Raw genomic sequence first — 6,418 nt, 5'->3', positions numbered from 1 at the left:
ATGTTTGAGGTACTGCCCATTGATAGGCAGTTGTAAAGTATCACCATCAAGGTTCTCTAGGAAAAATGTGTTAGTTCCCTTGCCTTTGTAATCCTGAATGGGCCATACCAAAGAGGGTCAAATTTCCCATGTTTTCCCTTGTCTTCTCTCCTGGTATCCCACATTAACACCAAGTCTCCAGCTTTAAAATCAATTTCTTTAGCTTTTTTGTCAAAAATACCCTTCATTTTTTGTTGATACATAATCAAATTATCTCTTACCTTATCTCTGCTTTCATTCAACTCCATTACCTTATGAATCCTCCTCACTAAGGCATTGGGTTCTTCTTTTGCCTCCTGAATCATTGCAATTACAGGTTTCACAAGTTGAATAGGAAATAGGGCTTGTGTTCCATACACTAGCTCGAAAGGTATTTTGCTTATAGACCTTTTTGTGGTCACTCGGATGACCCAAAGAGAAAATTTTAATTTTGAATCCCAGTCCTTTTGATTCTATGCAATGGGTTTTTTAAGAATTTTCATCAATGTTTTGTTGGTGGATTCAACCAATCCATTCCCTTGAGGGTGATAAGCTGTTAAATGAGATAGAATGACATTATATTTCTGAAAAAAGCAACAAACTTAATTGAATTGAACACTTGAGCATTACCAGTTATGATTTTGACAGAGCACCCAAATCTGCTAAAGATGTTTTCCTCTAAAAACTTCATCACCACATGGTCATTTTCCTTCTTAGTAGGTATAAATTCTACCTACTTGGTGAAATAATCAATCGATGTAAGAATCCATTTATAGTGTCCACTCAAAGGTGGATTAATCTCTCCAATTAAGTCTAGCCCCCATTGTCTGAATGGTTCTTCTATGAAGACTGGGATCAATGGCAATGGGGCTAACTTCTTCTTTTCAACAAAAAGCTAACACTTTTGACAAACCTGTATATATCACCAAATAAGGTAGGCAAATAAAATCCTACTTGGAGAATTTTGTGTGCAGTGACCTTCCAATTATAATGGCCACCACATAACCTTTCTGGTAATCCTTAATCATTTTTGTAGACTCATATTTTTTCAAACTTAGCAGCAAAATTCCCACAAGATCTTTCCAGTAGAATCTACCCTCCACAATCACATATGGTTGTGCCTTGATTCTTAATGCTCTATATTTTGTTCTATCTAATGATTGAGGACAAGAAAGAAAAAATAAATAGTGAACTATGTTCTTATACCATTCTGATCATAAAAATTTGTATTGAATCTTCATACCTAGATTCGATTTTTCTTCATTCCTTTTACTTATTTCTTCCTTTTCAAGTGTTAATAAATTGATTCCCAAGGCCTAAAAGTTTGAATCAGTCAACATCTTCGCCAATCCTCATCCTTTCACTAGTTTGGTTGGCTTTATAACTAGGTCATATTCTTGAATCTTAGCTATCCATTTTCCTCTTTTACCCTCCACATCACTCTTGACTAGGACATCCTTTACTGGATCATTTGGCACATAAGCAATAATCTGTGACTGTAACACATAAGCCTTGAAGGCTTTTCAGGCCTTCATCAAGGCATACACTTAATTTTCAAGAATATCGTATTTGAGTTCAGCATCCCTGAGCACCTTACTAAAGAAAGCAATTGGGTGCTCTTTACCTTCATCATCTTTCTGTAACAAAACAACAACTATTGAACAAGGTGATGCAAATGAGAATATTTGAAAGGGCTTTTGATAATCAAGACTAATCAAAACTAGAGCTACTTGTAATGCTTCTTTGATTTTCGAAAATGACTCCTTATCCTCCTTAGTCCAATGTACTTCATTCTCCTTCTTTAGCATATTATTAATCTCTTTCACAATTTCAGCATAATTAGACACAAATCCCCTTAAAAAAAATATTTTTCCCAGAAACTTTTGAATGTCTTTCTTACTTATGGGCAAAGGTATTTTTTGTACAGCCTGTACCCTTGTTGGAGCTATCTTTACTCCATCTCTTGAAACAATATGCCCCAACATTTTGCCTTCTTCTAGAGCAAAAATAGACTTCTTGGGATTTAAAGATAGCCCTTATTTCTTGCACTTCTCAAAAGCATTTTTCAGATGTTCCAAATGATCCTCATCTGATTTAGAGAAAACAGTGATATCATCCAAGTATACCACTACAAACGTATCTCCCACAAATGCAAAGTCCATATCTCTTTGGAACGTTGCACCTGCATTCATTAGACGAAAGGGCATCCAAGCATACATGAAGGTTCCCTAAGGGGTTGTAAATGTAGTCATGTTTTGATCTTCCTTATCAACAACTACCTGATTATACTCGGAGAAACCGTCAACCATTGACATTCTGAATGATCCAGTTACCTTCTCAAACACATGATCCATTTTATGTAATGGATAGTTATCTTTTAAGGAGGCTCTGTTCAAATTCCTAAAATCCACACATAACCTTATTTCTCCATTTTTCTTCCTTACAAGTACTAAATTGGCCACCCAATTAGAGTACCAAACTGGAACTACTATCTTGGCATCTAGAAGATTCTTAACATCTTTCTCAATTGATTGAAAAAGAAAAGGATTGATCTACCTGAGTTTCTATTTAAATGGTTTAATCCCTTCTTTCAGGGGAATCTTGTGTTGAATTATGTTCACATCATATGTCTTGAGATCCTCATGTGACCAAGCAAAAACATCAGTGTACTTCTTGAAAAGATCAATATACCTTTCTTTATAATTAAATGTGTAGAAAATCTGTGATAGGTTAACCCGATAATGCAATATAAATCAAAGTAGAATACTCTAACCTACTTCTACTTTCAATTTGCAGAAGCTTAAATATCGAGCTGAAAAATATAACCAGAAGAAGAAGGATCAATGGCACAATACACATGAAAATACTTTGGGGAAAGCCTCAGCTAAAACCCCCACATGTCTTTCTCATAATAGACATGCATGAGTTTCTGATGAGGGAATATCCAGTTAACTAGAGAAGCGCTAGTTGAGTGCATTAATGCATCAACTGACTGTTAACTCACTATTAGTTCCTCAAATAGTTTGGAACTAATTTAACTGGACTTAACTCAGTAAACTGAGTTAACTAATTACAACTCAAATATAACTCAATCTTATCTCCTTAATTTGAGGGATAACTCTTGCATGACTTCAGAAAGACTTCTAAATTGAATTTCTCCAACTAATTAATTTAAAATAAATTAATTAATTATTTCCAAGTAGCTGTTAAGACTAAATTGGATTTTAATTCACAATTTAATTTAAGGACAAATTAAATTAGAATATTCTTGTTGCCATATTTCAACACTCCCTCTCAACAAGAAAGGGATTATCTACCACCCCGATCCTGTCTCTATGGAACTCAAATTTACACTTTGACAATGCCTTTGTCAAAATGTCGACATCTTTCTCCTCTGTCAAAAATATATTGCAACAACATGATCCCTTCAACCCGTGAAAAGCCACAGGCAACAAATATTACCTTATGCTTCTCCACACTACCATCAACAACTTGCTTTACCTTGTAAAGCCAACGAGAACTCACTACTGACTTATTCTTCGGTCTCAGAACCACGTCTCAAACACTGTTACGAACTATGGAGTCATACTCCTCCACCATAGCATCAACCCAAATTGGTTTCTGCAATGCTTCCTCAAAGGAAGATGGCTCGGTCTCAACATATTCCCTAGCAAGGGCCATGTCTCCAGTGTACCTCTCAGGTGACCTCCTTTGTCTGCACTGAGAAGATGGTGCTCCCACATTCTCTCTCGCATCCTCCAACAATTTGTCAGCTTCTCTTGTGCGCTTTTGTCCATCGCTGGAAGAATCTGCTCGAGTGGATGTCTCCACTCCTAGAACCATTGCATGTGGCTACTCCACATCAGTCTGAGGCTCCTCCTCCTTATGAACCAAAAGTTCCTCCATAGCTTGTAATTGGATCTCCCTCTCAAGGTAAACTTGCATGGCCTTCTGTTCATCAAACTTGAGATCTCTATGAACCACTATCCTTCGACTGGTAGGCAAGTACACCTGATAGTTGTGAGGTGTATCAGTGTATCACATAAATATACCCAACTCTGTTGTCAGCTCAATCTTCTTCTGTGCATCCTTTGTTACATGGAAATATATCGATGAGCCAAAGATCCTGAAGTGACCCACATTTGGTTTCTTACCAGAGAAAGCTTCCTCTAGTGTCTTCATCCCAAGTATGCAATGCGGGCTTCTATTCTACAAATAGACCAATGTGTTGCAGGCCTCATCTCATAAGTGAAGTGGTAGGCCTTGGTTATGTAGCATTGCTTGTGCTGCCCCTACAATAGTTCTATTCTTCCTCTCAGCTACCCCATTCTGTTGTGGGTTATGAGGTTCCGTCAACTCTCGCTTAATTCCTTCCACTACACAGAAGTCCTTAAACTCTTGAGAGACATATTCTCCACCATTGTTGCTTCTCAAGGCCTTGATCTTCTTCCCTGAATCTTTCTCGACCAAATATTTGAACTCACAAAACTTTGTGAAAGTTTGGTCCTTCTTCTTCATGAAATAAATCCAACATTTATGAGAATAGTCATCAATGAAAATCACATAATACCTTTGCTTCGCTATGGATGCCACTGAGAATGGTCCACACAAATCAATATGAACTCACTCTAAGATAGCCTCTGCTCAACTGTCTCAATCATGAAAGGAAGACTTGGTGTACTTTCTCAAGGTACAACCTTTGCATGTGTCAACATTCTCAAGTTTATCTTTGGGAAGTCCTGTAGATATCTACTGCATTATCTTCAAAGCCCCATGATGCAAATGGCCCAATCACCTATGCCAAAACTCGCCAATGTCTTGGCTTTGCACCAATTATTCTTTTGTACTTAATGCTACACAATCATCTACCTCTAGTTTATAGAGATTCTTCACCCAAATCCCTATCCTCTTGGTCTGGCCCATGGCTATGTGTCGTAGGAACGCCTTTCCTTTGCTGAAGACAACATCGTAGCCTTTTTCCTCCAACATCGCGATCAATACCAAGTTCTTCTTCAGTCCAGGCACATACATCACATCTGTCAAGATGAGAGGAGCTCCATGCTCCCTCTGAAAAGCAACCGTTCCCACTCCTAAAGCACTATACCTTCTGTCATCACCCATATCTATGCGCATCTTGAGGTCTTTCTCCTCCAAGGCATTGAATAAATTTTAATCACCGGTCATATGGAATGAGTCTCCACTGTCAAGATACGAGACACAACCCATCATCGATGACACCATGCATGCAGTGAGGGTAAAGTCCATTTCGAACTTAGAGGCTAATGCCTCACCTTCTGATCCTTTCGAGGATCCCTTCTTGGACTTCTTCAATGGGAAATTAGTCGCATAATGTCCCGTCTTGTGACAAAGCATCTTACTTTAGACATGTCACCCTTCTTCCCTCCACGAGAAGAATTCGATTTGAAATGGGAAGCCTTCCCCTTCCCTTTTCTTGCCTTACTTGCTAAGGAAAGATTTTCTTCATCATCATTCTTGGATGAAGAACCATCTCATGTGCTCCACCTAATCTCCTCCTACATAAGATCCGACCACAGTCATTCCCAATCCGATAGTTTCTCCCTTCCATTGGCAGAGTCTTGGTAGCTATTCCAACTCTTTGTAAGGCTAAGGAAAGTGAGGCTCACCATATCATCATCGACAGTAGTTATTCCCACACTGCCAAGCTCATCTCTGTAGGTGGTGAGCTTTTTCAGATATGTGGAAATAGTATCGCCCTTCTCCATCTTGATTCTTCGAAGCTTATCCTTGAGCGCTAATTTCCTCTGGTTGCTACTGTTTTGGTAGAGGTCCTTCAATGTCTTCCACATTGAAAATGGAGTATCCTTCCCATGGAGACTTGAGACAATATGGTATTGAACTCCCTCAAGGATGATCCATCTCACCTTTTCCACACATTTCTTTGACTCAGGAAACTCTTTTGCATTGGTTTAAGTTGGCTTTGGGATTTCTTGATGAATGAATTCCTTCAAGTCATTGTCTTCTAATATAGCCTCCATTCTATCTTTCCAGGATATGTAATTTGAGCTACCTTCCAAGGCATACTTGAGTCTCAAGCCATAGAATGTCATTGGCCAACCTTGAAGTATGATATGAATTCGATTTTCACCTGCAACCCCAAACTTCAAACTTCAAATTCTCTTCTCAGTACACTGTTCACAGCTCCGATACCATCTAGAAAATCTGTGATAGGTTAACCGAATAATGCAATATAAATCAAAGCAGAATACTATAACCTACTTCTACTATCAATATGCGGAAGCTTAAAGATCAAGCTAAACAATATAACCAGAAGAAGAAGAATCAATGGCACAATACACATGAAAATACTTTGGGGAAAGCCTCAACTAAAAACTCCACACTATTGTATTATCATACATGG

The sequence above is a fragment of the Pinus tabuliformis genome, chromosome X (assembly GCF_031772625.1).
Source record: "Pinus tabuliformis cultivar Carrire ecotype Pingquan chromosome X, CPIR1, whole genome shotgun sequence".
Taxonomy (NCBI): Eukaryota; Viridiplantae; Streptophyta; class Pinopsida; order Pinales; family Pinaceae; genus Pinus; species Pinus tabuliformis.
The sequence above is the reverse complement of the archived record's forward strand: the minus strand, read 5'-3'. Positions refer to the sequence as shown.